This window comes from Haliotis asinina, chromosome 15 (genome assembly GCF_037392515.1).
Source record: "Haliotis asinina isolate JCU_RB_2024 chromosome 15, JCU_Hal_asi_v2, whole genome shotgun sequence".
In the NCBI taxonomy this organism is placed as follows: domain Eukaryota; kingdom Metazoa; phylum Mollusca; class Gastropoda; order Lepetellida; family Haliotidae; genus Haliotis; species Haliotis asinina.
Window position 1 is genome coordinate 20,513,327 of NC_090294.1, and position 20,650 is coordinate 20,533,976.

General features: G+C 40.5%; 1 protein-coding gene across 1 annotated transcript in view; it reads right to left on the reverse strand.

The window, feature by feature from the left end:
* The window catches only part of LOC137265960 (uncharacterized), a 63,338-nt gene that overhangs the window by 30,419 nt on the left and 12,269 nt on the right, over positions 1-20,650 (reverse strand). The gene's annotated exons all lie outside the window — the stretch shown is intronic.

A 20,650-nucleotide genomic window follows, 5' to 3' on the forward strand; every position in this document is an offset into this window, starting at 1 on the left:
CCATGGTTGTTGTGAAAATCGCAGGAGAAGAAAACTGCTCGCCCATGATCGGTCTGTAGTAAAACACTCGGGGTGATATGAGCGTTGTTAAACGCCCTGCAGCGAAATCAATAACACTAACATGTGAAACAGATCAAACTACCTCGTCAACATTAACGCGTGTCACTAACAACACCCAACCCGGGGATATTAATCTTTCGCCGACGTTCTGACATATTTATATGACCATGCTAAGTGTTCGCCAGGCATTCTTCTGTCATCCAGTGGGTGACTGCATTTGTCCCTCTCTTGCATTTCCGTTAGTAGCACTATGAGAATACATATACATTGGTTCTGGTTCCGATATCAGCATTTTCCGTATCAGACAGAATGTTCATGCGGATGACATTACCATCACAGGAAGTACAACATACAGTAAGAGCATTCAAGTGATTAAAATTGATATGAAAATCTTAAGCTGTAATGTTCTATTTACAGTAGAAATCGTAAAAGATAGAAACTGATGTGAGAATCTTAGGGCGTAATGTTCTATTTACAGTAGAAATCGTAAAAGATAGAAACTGATGTGAGAATCTTAGGGCGTAATGTTCTATTTACAGTAGAAATCATAAAAGATAGAAACTGATGTGAGAATCTTAGGGCGTAATGTTCTATTTACAGTAGAAATCATAAATGACAGAAACTGATGTGAGAATCTCAGGCCTTGATGCTCTCGTTTCCAGTAGTAAGTGATTGAAGTTAATTTGATGATTCTAACTAACGTTGAATTGCTGGTAGACGTCTATATAACATGGGGATCTCAGCTACAGACGTTGTCTTATTGGGAATAAGTGTGAGTAGGCAATTAGAGAATGTAGAGAGTTGTATGACAAACTTAGTCACCGATGCTGCATTGCTGGTAACAAGTATGCAGATACAAATATAATTTTAGGCACCGATGTTTTATTCCTCGTAATACGTGTACATGGACAATATGATCTTAGGCACCGATTTTGTAATGCTGGCTATAGGTGTACACGGACAATATTAGAATCTTAGGCACCGATGTTCTGTTAGTTGGTGTGTATGGTTAACATGAAATCCTCATGAACAGATATAATATCGCTAGTGATATGCGAATGTACGTACTTTATATTAATACGTTGTTTCGCAGGTAGCAAGTGAAAGCGGATAATCTTAAAGCATCCCAAGCACAGGTGTACTACTGGGAAGAAGGGTTCATCTCAACAAGATGCATAAACTGGCGTCTATTTTAAGGCGATCAACTGTGTAGTCAACCCTTAGCATTAACCTGATATCTATTATCAACATTTTCGCAGATGGCCAACTCAAAATAACGTTATTTGCACAGATAGTTCATAGCAAGGGCACCACCGCCGTGTGTGATGTAAATCATGATTTGTTTACATCTAAACGGCACAACAACATCTGTTGTTGCCTTCCGTGTTTTCATCCCTTCCTCCTTCCCCTTTCACCTGCTTCTTTGCCCCATCTCCTCCCCTCTCCACTCTACCCCCACCCCTTCCCCTCCCCACTTCGTTGTAGGGCAGCTCTGAGCGATTGCTTCTGCAGCTATATGGGTAGTGCGAACGTTATTCTTGGCGCGCCTTCCATCGCACCGAGGTATACAAACATGCCCCTCCTTCCATTCCTCTAAACAAAGAAGACATTGCATATGCTTCTGTACCGCATGTTTGGCTAAAACCTTCGTTTCAAGCCTACGACATCAAACACATTTCTCTATGTTACGGTTTTGTTTGGATACAGGTTGTTGAACCAGACCTCAGTGAGCGATACAATGTGTTTTTCTGTACGAATGGAACGCTTATTTTAATTAACTAGCCACACTTCCTTTTCGTTAAGTCCTTAATGATTGTTTCTTTGAGGTTTACAGTGTAAATATAGTTGTCAGTAATATAAATGTCATATATATCCCCTTCGAGGATAACCAGCCTATACAATCCGCAGTAAGATAGTTCATTGGACATGAGAGTCACAGTAGAGCTGAACTTTGTGGAATCTTCAGAAAACTTGGAACACAAGACAGCTGTGAGATCGGATATGTGGAAATTGGAATTGATAATCATGATACAAATGGACCCAGATACAAGTACTGCAGTAGGGTTGCATACAGAAAATGAATTCTCGATATTTCTGTATAATTGTATGCCAGTGCATGTTTATTATTACATGACGTCATCGGTTTTGCAGCACAGGTTATCTCTGTGTAAGCAACAGCCAAGTACCTCTTGGATTCCTGACAAGAGGGTGTTTTGGTTTTCTTGGAGTGAGTGTGGCTCAAAGTAGGCAGAGAAGAGCAAACGATGAGAGGCAAGACCACAGACTGTCAAAATAAGCCTGTCAAAATAAACACAACACGTCTTTTGTTCCATTGTTTTTAAAATCCAAACTCGGGCAGATTCTAGCTATATGGCTGCTGTAAATGATGAACCAGATAGTCCAGTGATTGACATCACGATCTGGCATCACGAACAATGACATGCATTCAGTGGTAAACTAACATATTAAACTGAGCATCGAAGCACCAACCTGATCGAAGCACCAACCTGTCAGGGTACGCTTTGTATTATATTAATGTTAGCATCCACCTGCTGCCAATGATGGATGTTAATACATCAGGACGTTGCTAATACATGCTGTATATAGCACAGGAATAAAATGTGACTGCCTTCATATTTCATAGTCGCACAGTGAACGAGGAAGAGTAGTCTGTCTGACAGATCCTGAACCATATTATTTTCCTACTGCCTAACCCTCTCTTCAATGCTAAAGCCATAAATGGAGCAAGTCTCTGGCCTCCCCGAGGCTCCTTTTCAGTGTATGTGGGTATGTTTGTTACCACCAAAATTATATTTATTCAGAGGCTAGAGAAGGAGCGGCGTAATGACATACGAATAATCGTAATGACACTAAATGTTTAGTGTCAGCATTCCGCATCGTACTTCTCTCAGCCAAAACAGTCCAGTCTGGTATAGGCTCCCCGAAAACTCGCTCCACAGGAAGACTCATTCCAGATCTGCTCCTCATTTAACAATATCGTTCACATTTTGTCTATTATCGTAAACCATGTGTTTCCATATCAAGTTTAACAAAAGCTATTATCGATATTGATGTGACAGGCACCTTAAACGACGCTAAGCACTTTCCTCATAAGCATTTAGTAACAAGAAACAGTTACAGCACCATCTAACTCAGATTAATAATTGCCACTCCAGGGAAGCTGGGATCCATCAGAACGAGATCTGTTCACCTGGGCTTCTCGACATATCTACTGCACCAGCTCACCTGCCCCTCGAGAAGCACGGACCAACTGATATATGAGCCCCACGGCCTTTGGTACCTAACCCGATGAAGCTTCTGAAATAATGCTTTAATCAGCTCCCCAAGGGGAGTATTATCTGCCTATATCTGCCAGAATCTTAATGGAATGTGACTGACATCTCTGAAATATATTATTTATGGTAATACGTAAACTTAAAGGACATGTTTTCTTGATGTAATTCATTTTTCTGATGGCATTTCTAAATTTTATGTATTTCAGTGACGTATATGGAAATTTTGAATACCACTACGGGACTAATCCATAACCTTGCTGATCTGACAGGGTGGCGAATACGCAGCTTTTTAAAGATGGATCATAATTAATGTGAAGAGCGATGTACAGTGTCCATAAAAACCTACACATGTTGTTACTGAATATGAGTGAGTGAGTGAGCTTAGTTTTACGCAGACTTCACTATCCATCACTATCATGGTAGGGGGGATACCGGAAAGATGCTTCACACGTAGTACCCATCTGTTGAATCGAACCCGGGTCTTTAGCGTGACGAGTGAATGCTTTAACCACTAGGCTACCACACCGCCCCGGTTGTGAATCAAATATGGAAATCTAATAATCCATAACGAACAGTCTTAAAATGAACCGAGGATACCGTGAACTGTTTGTCTATATATGTTAGTGGACACCATATGACGAACTATAGTTACTGGTCCCTTCGAGTTCTTTTAGGGTCTATTCGATTATGCTAAACCGGCATTGGTCTGTGGGAAACCAAGCACTCGTTTTCTCGAAACCTGAAAATGTGCTCTGAAATTTCGAAACCATCTGCGAGGCAGGTTTCGCAGTTTCGGTTTCCCGTTCTCTCACATTAATCATGGCGGAAACAATGGTAAGGGACAGGCAAAACAACATTCATTGTTCTGAGAAGTTGGAAAATACTATTTTTAACCACAGTCTATTACACGTGACTATTTTATCTAACTTGTACGCATATAATTACTTGTCACAATATAATTATATATACGGAAATATTTACCTCCAAAAGCATTCCATCTTTTTATTATTTGACAATTCTCGGATAAAATGACAAAAAATATTACCTTCCGCAATGGTGACATCCAATTCATTCCACATATAAAGCAGCTGAGACATTTTTGGCTATCCATTTTGAAATCCACTATTTTATGAACCTATTTTTTCTCTTTGAAACCATGTATACGAAATTAGACGCTCGTTTATAACAGGAGAAACCAGTTTCAGAGACCAAAACCAGTTTCGCAATAATCGAAAAGGCCCTTAGTTTGCTGAAAGCTAAATGGCTGATCCTCTTAGTCATTTCACGAAGTGACTGAAAATTTTAGTGATTTCACGAAATGACTGATTTCACAATCTGACTGTTATTTACATCATTGGACCTGAGTATACTTCTGTCTGTGTTACGCATAGCTGACACTAAATATTTTCAAGATGGCGAACTGGACAAAATCTTGACCAGCATGCCCGTGATTGATATATCGAGTTCGATATAACCCTAGTTTACAGTAGGCTAGAAGGTGTCAATTCTAGTTCTGTGTCACTGGACCTAAGACTTGCAAATATAACAACTCGTCTTGTGTTTGAAGATGGTTATGTTTATTCATTAGCCCGACTGTATTTCATACATAAGACTGTTCGATAAACAACGTATGGGTTGTAATTTTACATTGTCGATTGTCATGGCTCCGTGGATATGTATACGGTAGAAAGAAGCACACATACCAAAAACATCCCACGAGATGTTTAGTTAATTATCTGATAAATATTAATAAGATCATTTCAAATACAGTTCGGTTGCTTGAAGTTTATGTCGTGTGTTGAGCATTCCTAAAGCCATTTGGTCTGTGTTCTGAGCACGTTGAACCCTCCCTAATCCGGAGTGACTGAGTGAGTATTGCTTTTAACGACGCATCGGCACTTTCGCTGCTATTCGTGGCGATCCCTAATCGGGACAACGAACTTTCAATTCATTAATGGCATTACTCCGATCCATTTTTTGTCTGTGCGGACATTTTTACCAATCCTGATGGTTTCGCTTGTCCGGCTTAACTGAGGGTCAATTGTTTAGACTGAAACATTTGGAAAATTATCTACTGAAACAGTTGGATACTGGTACCTACGTAACATTCAACGATTAACGTACATTTGCAGGAGCTGACAACAGACTTGGTGGTTGCAATGACCGAGTTCTTTATTAAGCCTCCATGACGTCATGATGGTAACCCCTGGTTACTTTTCCTTCAGTTTCGAGACTTTAGGATAGAACAGAATAATGTTGACAGCAGTTCCAGTGAGTGAGTTTAGTTTAACGCCGCACTCACCAGTATTCCAGCTATATGGCGGCGATCTGTAAATAATCGTGTCTGGACCAGACAATCCAGTGATCGACAACAAGAGCATCGATCTGCCCAATTGGAAACCGATGACATGTGCCAACCAAGTCAGCAAGCCTGACCACCCGATCCCATTAGTCGCCTCTTACGACAAGCATAGTCGCCTTCTATGGCAAGCTTGGGTTACTGAAGGCCTATTCTACCCCGGGACCTTCACGGGTAACAGTTCCAGACATCCCATCGCGTAGATCTTAATTTAATATAGACAAAGCCATCAATGTTGTGCTAGTCTATGTTAGGTGGTCTGTTGTTTAACGCCGCATTCAACAAAATTAAAGGTCCTGTAAATAATCGAATCTGGGCCAGAGAATCCAGTGATCAACATTATGGCCATCGATCTGCGCAACTGGGAACCTATGACATTTGTCAACCAAGTAAGCAAGTCTGACCCCGTTAGTCGCCTCCAAGCATGGGTTGCTGAAGGTCTGTGCTGTATGCTGTGCGAGGATCTATATCGGAATACGTTACTTGTCCCAACCTCTTCACAGTGTTTCTTGTTGCATATGGCAGGTTCACGTGGCCTCTTGGTAGGGTTACAAGAGGCTCAAAACTGAGATGATCCTCCTAGAGGTATATGCTAGGAAGCGGCTTAACACGCTCTGGGCTCTGGTACGCTGCACACAGAGCTTACACCTGACACTGAAGCCAGCTAAAGTTACAGAGGGGCATGATGGTTCCACGGCTCTATTGTAACTGTCATGTGTTCCTGCTTATGTGGCGATACACTGTTATTATGAACATTTTATTGATAAGGAAACAAACCGTTAACCCACAACAGTAAGAACAATACTGAAATCTACAAGCAGAGACACTGCGTCTTTGGGAGAATATTGGCGTGTCGCCGACAGGCTACGTATCGTGATCAAAAGGTTTTTGTATGATTCGAACACAATAGCTGAGGATCCTGACAGCTAAGGTACAACATCGACATCACAAGTACTATCTGATTACATGTAATACAGACATGTCTGTTGTTTAAGTGTGAAATGGTTTTCCATTTTTTGACTAACATTTCTGGGGTAATATGTTTATCTTCTACTGTGTGTAAAAATCCACCCATTCTCTTTTCAGAACAGTATTGATAATCCAAACTTAACTCATGAAATCGAAGAAACAATTACTTTAAAACCACAATGTCAGTGTGCCCTTTCACATCAGAGCTGGGCCAGTGTGAATTATAATGCACAGCAACCCGTCACATTATCATTGAAGCAGTATCAGAAAAATTAATTGTTCAACACTGATTATAGTGTGTTCGATAAAAAGTAATTCCACGGCAATACAGCTCTAATTTGCACTGTAACAAAATAACCAGATTTGTGAATTTGCATGTCATTTGTACTTCGTGTTTAGAAATATCGAAATTTCCAATTCATGATTAGATTATGTGCTATGCCGTTGTCTTTTCTGAAGACTTTCTTTTAGGGAGATCATAGGGGGGTCTTCAGCCATTTATGAATTTGTTTCTGTGATATTCGATATCACCCGTGTCTATTTCGAGCATTTTTGTCTCAAGATGCCATGGTTCACCACAAGCTGTGCAAGAAGTATCGGGCCATTATCCGCAATACCATGTCACTCGCAGCAGTTGTGCAATGTTAATTTTTTAAAATTGCACTCCTTGTGGTTACAAACCTGCCAATACTGCTTCAATAATGTTAACGATCTCAATAATTGGACTGGGTTCAGGACTATATATGCATTGAAACCCACAGGAATGTTCTTCGTTTGTCTGTTTGTGTGTGCGTGCGTGTGTGTGTGTGTGTGTCTAACTCCACGTTTTAAACTTTGTTACGGGGGTTTCTAAATAATTAACTTTGTACCGTACAATGTAATGATGAACATCTTGACGTTCATCTACCCATATAGGACACGATGAGATATGTCAATCAAGTCAATCAAGCCTACCACCCGATTCTGTTAGTCATCACCTACGTCAAGCATGGGCTGCTGACGAACAAGTCTACTTCGCGAACACATATGTGGAATCTTTGATATATATATTGTATACAGTAGTGTGTATACTCAAATGGGCGGTAACAAGGTGTTCAGTGCAGACCTAGACTAGCATCTAGTTACTGAAATAACATATTCCTAAATGATAATCATACAATATAGCACAGGGACTTTCTCCATTTACCAGGCTTGCCTCATATTTTAAACTTTCTTGGATCTGCTGTCAGTACACGAAAACAGAAAAAATGACAGCAATGCTCAAGACAAACCGACATGTTTGCGACGTACAAGCTTATGACTCAGGTATTAATACATGAATTGTTTTGAATTCTCATTTTTTCAACTTCATGATGAAAATGGCACATTGTGACTATTCATTTTTCAGCCTGTAACATATGTTTCACTGTTTTTAAGATAACAGCCTATTTGCTTTAGATGTGTATCTGTGACAGGTTCAATCGGTGTACAGGATTCGCATTTTCTAACACCATTCAATAGTGCTGCATGTGTAACCATATACTAACGATCACGAATTGTGTCATGGAATGTACTATTGAGTGTTAGATATTTCGTTTGAATATGGAAGTAGTTTGTGACAATATTTTACAGTTTCTAAATACGAAATCGGCCTTCCGCTGTGATATTGCCGGAATGCTGCTAAGTGAGACATAAAACTAAACTCACTCACCAATATAGTTGTATAAATCGTACATATTGACCTAGCTGAATAACATATTCGTCTCGAGGGACGTCGTATATACAACACTATATAGTGGAGACCCGTGAAGGTCTACCCGGGGTAGAACAGGCCTTCAGCAACCCATGCTTGCCATAAAAGGCGACTATGCTTGTAGTAAGAGGCGACTAATGGGATCGGGTGGTCAGGCTCTCTGACGTGGTTGTCACATGTCATCGGTCTCCAATTGCGCAGATCGATGCTCATGTTGTCGATCACTGGATTGTCTGGTCCAGACTCGATTATTTACAGACCACCGCCATATAGCTGGAATACTGGTGAGTGCGGCGTTATACTAAACTCACTCACTCACTCACTCGTAGTGGAGTATCTATGTTTACCTTCAAACAAAAGTGAGAGGGGATAATGTGTTTCTGACTAGAAGGAATTCCATAAAATCACATTTTGTAATGCCTACATCACACGAACCCCTTCCCGATGTAATGAGATGGCGGGTTGGCCTCTTGGGTAATGCTGTTGCTTAATGCAACCGTTGAGTCAGTGCCTGAGTACGGTTTTATGCCACTTTAAGCAATATTCCAGCATCATCACAACCGGGTAAACCAGAAATTGGCTTCACATCGGAACTACGATAATTAAGTTACAATCTGCGGCACAATCGTAACTACAGGGGCTTAGTGTTTAATTCTCTACACAAGTACAATACAATCTGCCAACCCTGCATTTTGGTCAGCAAATGATAAAACCTACTGAAATACATTGTACGTGATTATCACGAAAGAAAACATTAGACAGTCTCTTAATTCTTGAAAACAAATTGAACCTAGTAAAGCGCACTTCTTTCACATGATTAAAAGTAAATAAGCATACTGCACCTTTATCCACATCTCTCTAGCAGGCTACGGGTTAAGACTGGCCCACCAATAAGACATGGCATTCATCTTCAGCTCGAAGTGGTCGATCAATCAAAAGATTAGAGACAGTCCACACCCGTAAAATGGGGATAATCACGTTTTGCGTGACTACTGAAGAAATAGAAATATTTTCGAAACTCCATGCGTAATGGACGTCCTACCATGAACGCTGTATAAATAATATCGTTGAAAGAGATAGTTATTTAAAGCACAGACGTCAAAAGGAAGTCTTTCAAATGAATATTTAGTGACACACATGTGGCGAAATGTTAAACTCTTCATATATACATAGTCTGGTAAAACAATGAAACTGTATTAAACATTAAACATTGTCGTAAATACCATCTGGTGACGTCGTTCCAACGGCGATGACGTCCCCCCATCGTGGATGGGTCTTGTGCCATTTGTAGAATATCAGATAAACGCTATAAATATCAGAGGAAATGATTATTGGGTGTAAGAAAATGATGAAGAACTGGGACCAGTTTACTATAATTGAATAAGTTTTAGCAAATGGCACTTACTTCATTTACGTGTGTATATATGTAACTTATAAATGATGCCATTGTTTTAACCGGATTGTGAAGTGACGAATACTAATCACAGGCACAAACGTGTTGTCTCACCCGTGAAAATCTTAGAATAGATCTTCAGTAACCCATGCTTGTCGAAAGAGGCGACTAACGGTGGGTCTCGCTGACTGGGTTGACATGTCATCGTATGCCATTTGCAGAGATCGATGTTCATTCTGTTGATCCCTGGAATATCTGGTTCAGATCCGATTATTCACAGACCACTTTCATAAAGCTGTAATATTGCTGATTGCGAACAGCAAACAGCAAACAGCAAACAGCAACCTCACTCACTAACGTTTAACAATTTCCCCCCCAAAAAGAACACGAGTGTCAATAAATAAGGAATAATAGTATAAGTTTGTGTGATTTCCACACAGCATTTTTCACTTTAGATGAAATACTGACACCTGTAACATGAAGTATTCGTATTTTCTAACATACCATCAAAATACCTTTTTCAAAAAACAAGCCTGTTTTAAAAAGTGCTTGGATATACTGTTTTTCGCCAACTAGGATACAATAATAACTGTGATATGCAACATTTTTCCAAAAGGATCAATTTCTTTCGTAATTCTTTCGTAAGTTATTGATGCCAAAGGTCTTTATTCATTGATTTTAGTGACCTTAATTCAACATCGATCTCAAAAACAACACGTTGTACTGAAGTTACCGTCTAGACAACGTGATGGTAAGCTACATGGTGCAACTGGTATTTGGTCAATAGTCTTGCTATCTTATACTTGGTGCAACTGGTATTTGGTCAATAGTCTTGCTATCCTATACATGGTCGTGACGCAATGGTTCCTAGATCTAGACTCTTGCAGGATACCCATCTTCCTGAACTGTCTTTGTTTCACCTGTACTGTTACTTATAATTAGAACCTAACGACCAATGTCTAGACCCATTTAAGTGCAAGATTGGTTAACCCAGTCAAAACGTTGAAGCAATAGCTTCCGATAGCAGAATGGATATTCTTCGTCAGGATGAATTAAATGCTTGGCAGCTTCAGCGATTAATAAACGTGTCATTTGGCTTGGAGAGTTAGACTGGCAACGGTAGTGCTTTGGTGGTGTTAACGACGACGTTGTTTTTAAGACTTACATAACGACAGCTTTGACAACGACAACGAAGCTAGCAACGACAGTTTAGAAACGACAGTGTTGTGACAACTTTAACCGCGACCGTTCTTGACGATGTTGGTTTTGCTGCCTTTAAATAAGACAGAGGTCTTAACGGCAACAAAGCTTTGACGACGTCAGGAAAGACAATGTTCAGACGGTTTCAATACTGATCGTGTAGACTTTCACAACGTCGACAGTATTCTGACGACTTTATACAACAACGTGAGGGTTTTAACGAAGAGAGTGCTTCCGAGACTAAGAACGTTCGGGTTTCCTTGTTGAACTACCCGTGAAGATCAGGGCACAATTGATCTTCAGCAACCCGTGCTTGTCGCGTTAGGCGACTAATGTGATCGGGTAGTCAGGCTCGATGACTTGATTGGCACACTTCATCAAACCTCTATTTCGTAGGGCGATGCTGATGCTGTTCATGACTGGATTGTCAGATCTAGACTCGACTATTTGCAGACCACCGTTATATCACTGGAATATTGTTGACTGCGGCTTAAAACAACAAACAAACAATTCCTCGGTGTATTCAATCAGGTAAGCATGCTTCAGCATACCCCTGTGTCTGCAATGTTGAGCTAGACTACACTTTGTAACTATGTGAGTCAGTGAGTTTAGTTTTACGCCGCACTCAGCAACATTCCAGCTGTATGGTAGCGGTCTGTAAACAATCGAGTCTTGACCAGACAATCCAGTGATCAACAACATCACTGCGCAATTGGGAACCGATGACGTGTGTCAACCAAGTCATCGAGCCTGACCACCCGATCCAGTTAGTCGCCTCTTACGACAAGCACAGTCGCCTTTTATGGCAAGCATGGGTTGCTGAAGGCCTATCCTACCCCGGGACCTTCATGGGTCTTGTAACTATGTACAAAACAAATCTACAATTAGGAAACACTATAACTGATGACACTGGGCTTCTTAGTGCCGGGCGCCTACTCCACAGCAACAACTCTCCAAGTTCGATTGAATTAAAACTTGAATTGCAGCAAAGCTGAACAATTAAATATCCTCTGCTAAGATGCTCTCAAAATCATATCAGAATGGCTTTGCGCTTTGAGAGGAGATCAGCATGTTTACCAGGTCGATATGACAACTCACAGGAAAATTTCTTCTGAGCAAACCGACTGAACACTTCGCACAAAATATCCTCCAGCCTAGCTTTCTTTAGTCCCGGGGCTCCAGGTGGAGCAATATTCGAGTGACCTCATCTTTGGAGCTAAGAATGTTGTCTCCGCGAATGAACAAAATACTAAGGCAAGAAAACATTACCAGAATTGATAAATCCAAGGGGATAATAACCTATTATTCACACTCGCATAAGCAAAGACTGGTTATACATCCCCGGATGTCGTCTGTCTGTGCCGGTAGCATGGGCCAGCTCGCGATACTAACGTGATTCCATCGAACATAATTTGGTGGCAACAGTGTAACAAAGGTCAGATGAACGCCAAGGGCTTTTCGGGATTTATTTGACGCCGATTGTCACCCCTGCTTTACTAGTAAGCAATTTCCTGCTGTGGTTTCTTGAGCATGGAAACTAGATAATTCCGCTAACTCAAAACTGATACCGTCATTAATCAAAAGATCCGGCGACCGACGAGACGAGGGATGTTACTTTAACTACGGAGTTGTCTCCCATATGTGCCTCTCTGAGGGGAGTTGTTCACCTCTAAATGAAAGGTGCTCATACTTTTGGATCATTTGGATTCGAGCTACGGGTCCCGTGATTCATGTTGAAGTCGGACAGGTACATATCCGACAGTATTTTAGCAGCGAATCCTAGAATAAATTGAAGAGAGAAACCCATTTCCACTATTTATAAGAAATATCAGCTTTGACTTACAGCTTTCACTCCAGCTTTGGTTACAGGTTTGACTACGTCGACTACATGAGTGTATGCATCACTATTTAATGGAAACGGTACAAGCTGTTCGTGGAAAACAAAACATGAGCGTATCCTTATCCAGTCGTGGTAACAGTCACAAACACATGGAAAGGCAAGTCAACTTCACCACACAATAAAAAACCACGGGAGCAAATGAAACGGCTCGTAGCATAGCAAGTTTATAGCAGCCAATAACCCCAATAACCTATATTTCAGTAACATTTCAGTAACAGATTCGTCCGTTCAGATAAAGACCTCCATATTGCTTAGTGTGACGTAAAACTCAACTAACTCCGATAAAGATGTCTCACTCAAACTGTATTGGCCAGATGGCAATACATCAATACAGATCTAAATTGTCATATCCGCTCAATATTATCATAACTACCAAAATGGATGTCGGATTACCCCTCTGATGACTGGTCAGGCGTAGCAATTGCCAGATTGGCTCATTACTCTACAGATGTCGGTTTGGACAGATTGTTGGCTAACTGAGATGTAGCTATGGAAAGATTGTCTCATTAGTCAGATGTCGGTTTGGACAGATTGCGGGCAGACGTAAATGCGTCAGTGGATAGATGGGCTCATTACTTAGATGTCGGACAGAACATACATTTGACTACTATCGGTTCTTAAATACATCATCCATTTTCTCAGACCGAGCAAATGTGACCGAGCTGTTGGTTGCTCTTGCTGGCACTCAGCTATATTTCATAATGGTCTGCAAATAACTGAGTCTTGACAATCCAGTGATCAACATCATGAGCATCAATCTACGCAACTAAGATTCGACTACATGTGTCAACCAGGTCAGCGAGTCTGACTGTCGATCCTGTTATCCACCTCGTACGACAAGCATGGGCTTGTGAAATCAATTTTTACCTGGATCTTCACGGGTCTGTTCCTGAGTACTAACAGTAACAACATACCCTCCAAATTGAGGCAAAAGACTGTCGTATGCAAAATACGTCTACGACTGGATCAAATGCATTTCGACTGGTCCACTACGGGTCACGCTGAAATACATTATTGCGTACATATTGGATCAGCCATGTACGCAATGCTTGAACCAAGGAGACTCCTTGTCACATCAGATTCCCTTTGCATGCTGTCGTGCTCCATATTTACTTATACTCCTCCAAAAAAGTAGGCGATAATGAACTTTCAATTTGGATCGTAAGTGTAAATGCTAACAAACGTTTCAAGGACAGACATCTTATGAACACACCACCATTTCCCTCTGTTACCACCGCTTAACACAACGCATGATATGCACGTGCATAACGCAGTAGCCCCACACAAGTGCATGGGGTCCCATTCTTGATTTTGACGTTTTTTCAAGAAGGTCGAGAAATCGCTTAGAACATTAATTTTGACACTCTTCTTGCATCCCACATTTGTTAGTGTTTGTTTCTATAGCTAGTCGTTTGTTTTAAAATTAAAATCGTATACATGCAAATTACACGCCATACACCAATCATCTTTCAAAAGCGACTACATTCCAAATAACTATGGTTGTAAGGCGATGCAAATGTCGATGCACTCTCAAAACATCCAATAATATCATATCATTATTGATTGACTCTGATAAATCTCCTAAATAGTTGTAATTGTAAATAAACAAAATGAAGATGCCCTACTTTTTTGACACGCTACAATGAATCAGTGGAGTGGTTTAACAAGATAGCTTTCACTCTTGGTCCCTGGAAGATCATAAGTGGTAGGTTCTGAAATTACACCAGGCGAAGCAATATTCTCCTTGGTAAGCCAGGTGGATTTAGGTAACCTTGAACTTCTCTGAAATTTTACCGTGTTTAGTTACGGGAGAACAAAGACCCTCCAATCCATTGTTTTCGAGATATGTTCACTCCTTGGCTAAGTGTAGATATTTTTCAAAATCAGGTGTTATGTTATACCTGGCCTTATCACCCGCACTGCATGTCAGTACCATGCAGAACACTAGTGACGTCACCCACCATTAGATAGTGTGGTACTATTCATGTAGTGTGTTTGTGGATTGTGTGGTCAAACAGTGAGACAAACCTTGCTTTTTCCGTAATCTTTTATTTTTTCAGGGGCTAATTCCATATCAGCAAGTACAGTTTCTTGGGGATGGCAGGTGTTTTATTTATTACGGGATAACTAGTCTTCTGGTTAGCTTGATAACCTAAAAACAGGGACTCTTACAGCATTTGCCTTAGAAGTAAACAAGACTTTCTGAGGGTGGGATGTGTCATACTAATTACTAGATAACACTTTTTCTGCTGCTTATAGATCCTGAAAGACTTTACCTTTCCAGCATTTGGTCTTGGAATAAACAAGAATTTCCTGAAGGTGAGATGTGTCATACTGACTTCTTGATAACACTTTCACGGCTGCTGGGAGATCCTAAAATACTTCTCTAGCATATATTCCCAATGGTGTAAGTATCCTCTCTGATACACACATTTCTTATTTGTTAAGTCAACAGGAAGTTGCATGCAGACATCACATCACTCGGAAACATTTTGACATCGACATAAGAGCACTCCTAAACACCTTCTCAATAATCACGCAGCAAATATACATCCGCGGCACTCTGTTCATGAAAGAGACGACTGTTCTGTCCGGGGCACTTAACGTTGCCTGCAGATAAGGCTTATTTGAAACTTGAGTACGTGTGGCTTGTTTGGTTAGATCGACCCTCTTGAGACTTGGACGAAGTTCGATTTCTTAAAAGCCATTACGGTTATTGCTAAGCGTACTACTAACTGAGCTTGTTTCACAAGACTATGCGCTGGTTGACTGTAAGAATCCGCTGAAGAATGAGTTTAGAGAAGACTTTTCAGGTGTCGCTTGTCAGAAACTTGCCAATGTCATGTTCATCCTTCTTCTTGTAGAAATACCCGTCCCTCCTACTTAATATGCCCCAGTTGGTCTGTTTGATATACTGTTGCCGGATCAAAATGGCTTATTTGATCTGTTCCATAACACGTTCAATATGGTCATTTTATTTTGTTTTCATCCAAAGACACGGAAACGTAAATGAATTTCCTCACCACCTCTATAAATTAGGGAATATTGCATATTAATTACTCAAAACCAATCTACGCGATATAAATATATACATGATAATAATATTTGACGTCCATAAATGTTTGCCTTCGTGTGCATCTATTTCAAATGGCGTCCAAAGACTCTTCTCTAAGAGGAGGAGGAGGAGGAAGAGGAGGAGAGGAGGAGAAAGTCCACAATTTCTGGGTTACGTTAGATACATTATTACTTATTACATTACTACATCAACACAATCGCTTAAGACAAGTTATATTTTCGTATCGTTTTCTGACAGTTCTTTTAGCATGGATCGATGCAAACCCTTTGTTGTCATCCCAGACATTAAGCAGAGAGCATAGATTCATCTGTTAATATATTTGTTTTTATCAATAACAAAAGGTAGATTTATGTTCTGAAAAACTAAATTCCTTTTATTTTGTTTACAAAGAGATTGAACCTTCCACAATATCACAAATATACACAATTATACTATAGTAAACATGATATCAAATACCTCCATTGGAATTATCAGATTCACGCATGCGGTCCAAAAGGTTTGAAATCCTTGGCCACGCATATCTACCAAGCCGTGGCTGGTCTCAGTCTGTTACAACGGATTCAGGTTAATGGATTATCGACGTCAATAAACACTATTGTTTAAAACCAGCTAATCATTACAACAAACAAACCCTAATCCAAAGCAAATATGATTAATCCAGTGTCCAAATTCCCTTGTGATCAAACCGGAACTGTAGTGCTCTCGAAAATTGCCAATTTCTTAGCTGGTTTAATTCCCCCTGTTCCGTGCCCACATAAGGAATTCTTAAGAGAGGCCTGTCTTCTGTTGGCATATTTACTGGCTTTCATCGCTCGTGCTAAACGCTTGAGTGTGCACGGACTTCAAACACACGAACCGATATTTATTCATTTAGTAAACACAATCGATATCCATAACTGGGGGTTTGCGGTGTAATTACCCCCGTGTTCCCGTCCGTTGTGGTGAGATCGATAGATCCCCCCTCCTCTGCTGGTCGTGACGGACTAGGGGTGATGATATAAGAGACGGGTGATATAGCAGCGTAAAGGTATAGGGACAAAATAATGTACATCCACATTATGAAATATATTACGGACGAAAGACCACCAGATGGACGAGGGGTCGGGGAAATATTTAAAGTCGTCGTTAGTCACTGTGAATATGATGGGTTACGACGCTCTTGGGATTTGAGAGTGAGTTCAGTTTCCGCCGCTGGGATTTCAGATATCTATCAAAGCATGACTTTGCAATTACATTGGTTCGTGTCAGAACAGGATCCTTCAATGGAGTGTGACTATTTTTCGAAAATATACCTTTATAGGACTTGTATTACCATGTATTACAGTGACGTCAAATCTGATTCAGAATACGATCATTATTTTGACATATGACGCCTACTACATATAGCCTCAGTTGTCTATTAACATGATAGAGGAACATGACAGAGAAACAGCCTATGAATATAGATTTGTATAGAATTTTGTCCGTAACATATAAACCCATTTAAAAAAGGAGACCTAGAGACCAGAAATTCAGAACCAGGACCTAAGAAAATCTAGCATTGCAGGGAGAACTGTGCAGTTGGGCAAAAATGCGGTTCGGGACTTTGAGACAGACAACGTAGATGTTTGTGTCAAACAAGTGACCCAAGACTCATAGTGCAGAATTGTGTTGGGGCACATTGTGTTGGGCTCCTCGTCCTAATAGGTAAAGCCTCTCTGTGATTCGATCGGCACCGCCATGCAAAAATACTTTTAAAGGGTTTTTAGTTTTTAATGGACATTGGTAGCAAATCAAGGACTGGCTGCTCGATTACAATGTTACTAAGCGCGGTTTCTACGGTAAACTGCAAGATGGTATCTTTGTAGCCATATAAAACCGGTATTGCCCTGGACTGCCCTGGTAAGAGCGGTCACACGGTCAGACACACAGACGCACTATACGCACATACACAGACACACACGCGCTCACGAACAAGCGCGAGCACACACACACACATACACACACACATACACACACACACATACACATACACACACACATACACACATACACACACATACATACACACATACATACACACATACACACATGCACACACATACACACACACATACACACACACATACACACACACATATACACACACATACACACACACACACACACACACGTCGATGTGTCGCACTATGCAATATACAAGGACTTGTCAATCGTAGTGTTTTATACTTCATTTTTAAAAACGTATGTCTTTTCACAATGTCAAGTGAATTCTAAAGTTGGTGTCTTGAATTCTTATTTTCCAGCAACTTCGGTATGCTTTTCAGCTTGATATTAATGCGAAAAGAAATGAGTTTATTCAGACACTATTGAAAGTTTTCATTTTGTTCTAACAGACACCTGCCATGACCGAGTGCATAAACTGGTACTGTAAATGATATTTTTGTACACTGACCGCCACTGATCCATGGTATTCTACTTCAGCATTTTGTTGACAATGAGTGGCTGTTCCAGGGAAAATTCAAGAAAGTTTCAATGCTTATGATAGATTCCTGCAAATGGAAAACATTACCTTCCTTACCAGTTAGTCACAAATATGTTAAAACACACAATTCTTTTGTACCCGGTGGCAGGAATATTGATAAAGCTGTTTTCTTCTTGAGGTATAATTAATAAAACAAAAACTAATGCTACACACACAAAAGAGAATTCCTGACTCAAGTGCCCAATTTACTCACGTAACATACAGTCGACGGTGGGACTTAATGTATCAGAATAGGATCGCAATACAAAGAAAAGGAGAGGCGTGATTTTATTGGAAACAGATTAAAAGTAAAATATAACCCTGACTAGAAATTCGGCTAATGAGGACTGGATTCATGGCGTTAGAATTACGGATTAGTCGATACCCCCAAGACGTCGTACGGTATTCAAAGCGGCTAAGGTACAAGACATACATCACTTTTGTGATACTCATACGCGGGCTGAAACTGCAAGGTTTTCAATTACGAGAACTACTTTATTTGAAGTGCCAGTCATGGGCATTACATCGTGGCATATGCACAGTTATCATCACCCTTCGGTAGATAAGAAGGTTAATTGCTCTGATTAAGATAACCGTTACGGATTCAATGTAATTTTATAAACCTTGTATACCCTATACATACTCAAAAGTTTCGATTGACATGCTGCAGTTCAATTGCAATCACTATGCATTTGAAACACACACATCAATGTTTTGTGGCGGTTGGAGTGATAAAGGTTTCGGGTTAAATTGTTGCTCCATCTTTATCACTAATTTCAGGAAAGGGGATACATCCATCGTTTATTCATGTAGGTTTATCAATAATCGACACATGAAGGAGAGTGCCGTTGAACCATCCACTGCAACATCTGATAAGAATAAAAGGCAACTATGCTTGCCGTAAAGGGCGACTAACGGGATCGGATGGTCAGGCTCCCTGACTTGGTTGACACATGTCATCGGTTTCCAGTTGCGCAAATCGATGCTCATGTTGTTGATCACTGGATTGTCTGGTCCAGACTCGATTATTTACAGACCACCGCCATATAGCTGTCATATGTCATAACAAATAATACTTTGTAGACCACAGGACTGTTTAAGTGTAAAACTTGCCTTAAGTCATATAATCCGACCGTCGGGCAAATGAATCGGAGAATCTGGCAGTACGTGTTAAAATAACCCGTCCCGGGCAGTCGGGCAGGCAGGCATTTCGAACGCTGATGGCGTATACCATCGCGTATCGTATACCATTTGCGTAGATGGATGCTAACGATGGTAATCACTGGATTGTCTGGTCCAGACGTGATCATTTAAAGAACGCCGTCACAAAACTAAAATATTGCTGAGTGCGGCGTAAAACAAAAAGACTCATTTTAAGACATCTGTTCACTCTTATCTCCCTTTTCTGCGTTTATAACAAATCGATTGCATTTAATTTCTAATCGTACGTAAATACATGACAAAACCCGATTTGCAGAAAAGTACATGTTGTCTTCCACAGTTTAGTTGGGAAGCTTTAGTGACCGTCACATTAATTCTCCGGACCGGACCATTGTGATTTTATCTGAAACAAGTATACCGCTGCTAACAATAATTTGGCAGAGACTTTCTTGGGGTACGTAACTGCTCTTGGTCAGCATCCTTCCGGATATTGGGGTATAGATGTGCCACTGTGGTAATTTACTTCGCGGACAGAACTGATGATAACACTGAGATGATGGAAGAACATGCTGACCTTTGGCTCGGGTCAAATGGACAAACCAGAATAGTACATGTAGCGAGAACAATTATGACAACACGAGTCTGCATAATGGGGGTATGGTTAATGTGAGAAGCTGCCTGCTTTTGCTGCTGAATGATCCTTGTATGCTTTATACAGATGTATTTAAATATACTGAGGGAAACAAATAAAGGAACTCTATTTCAGCCTAGTTCCTCTGTTTATTCTCATATTCTCACCCACAGAGCGTCACAATGCTTATGAAGAACCGAGAAAAGAGTAAAGGAACACTTGTACTTTCATAGGTTTCCTTATTTGTTTCCCTCAGTATATTAACAACGATACTAGTCTGTTTCAGGAGTGTCCTGGTAATTAAGGCTAACCAACATCTTGTCTGACTCGGGTACACACCTGATGCCTATCTTCGTTCAAAATCGTCGTG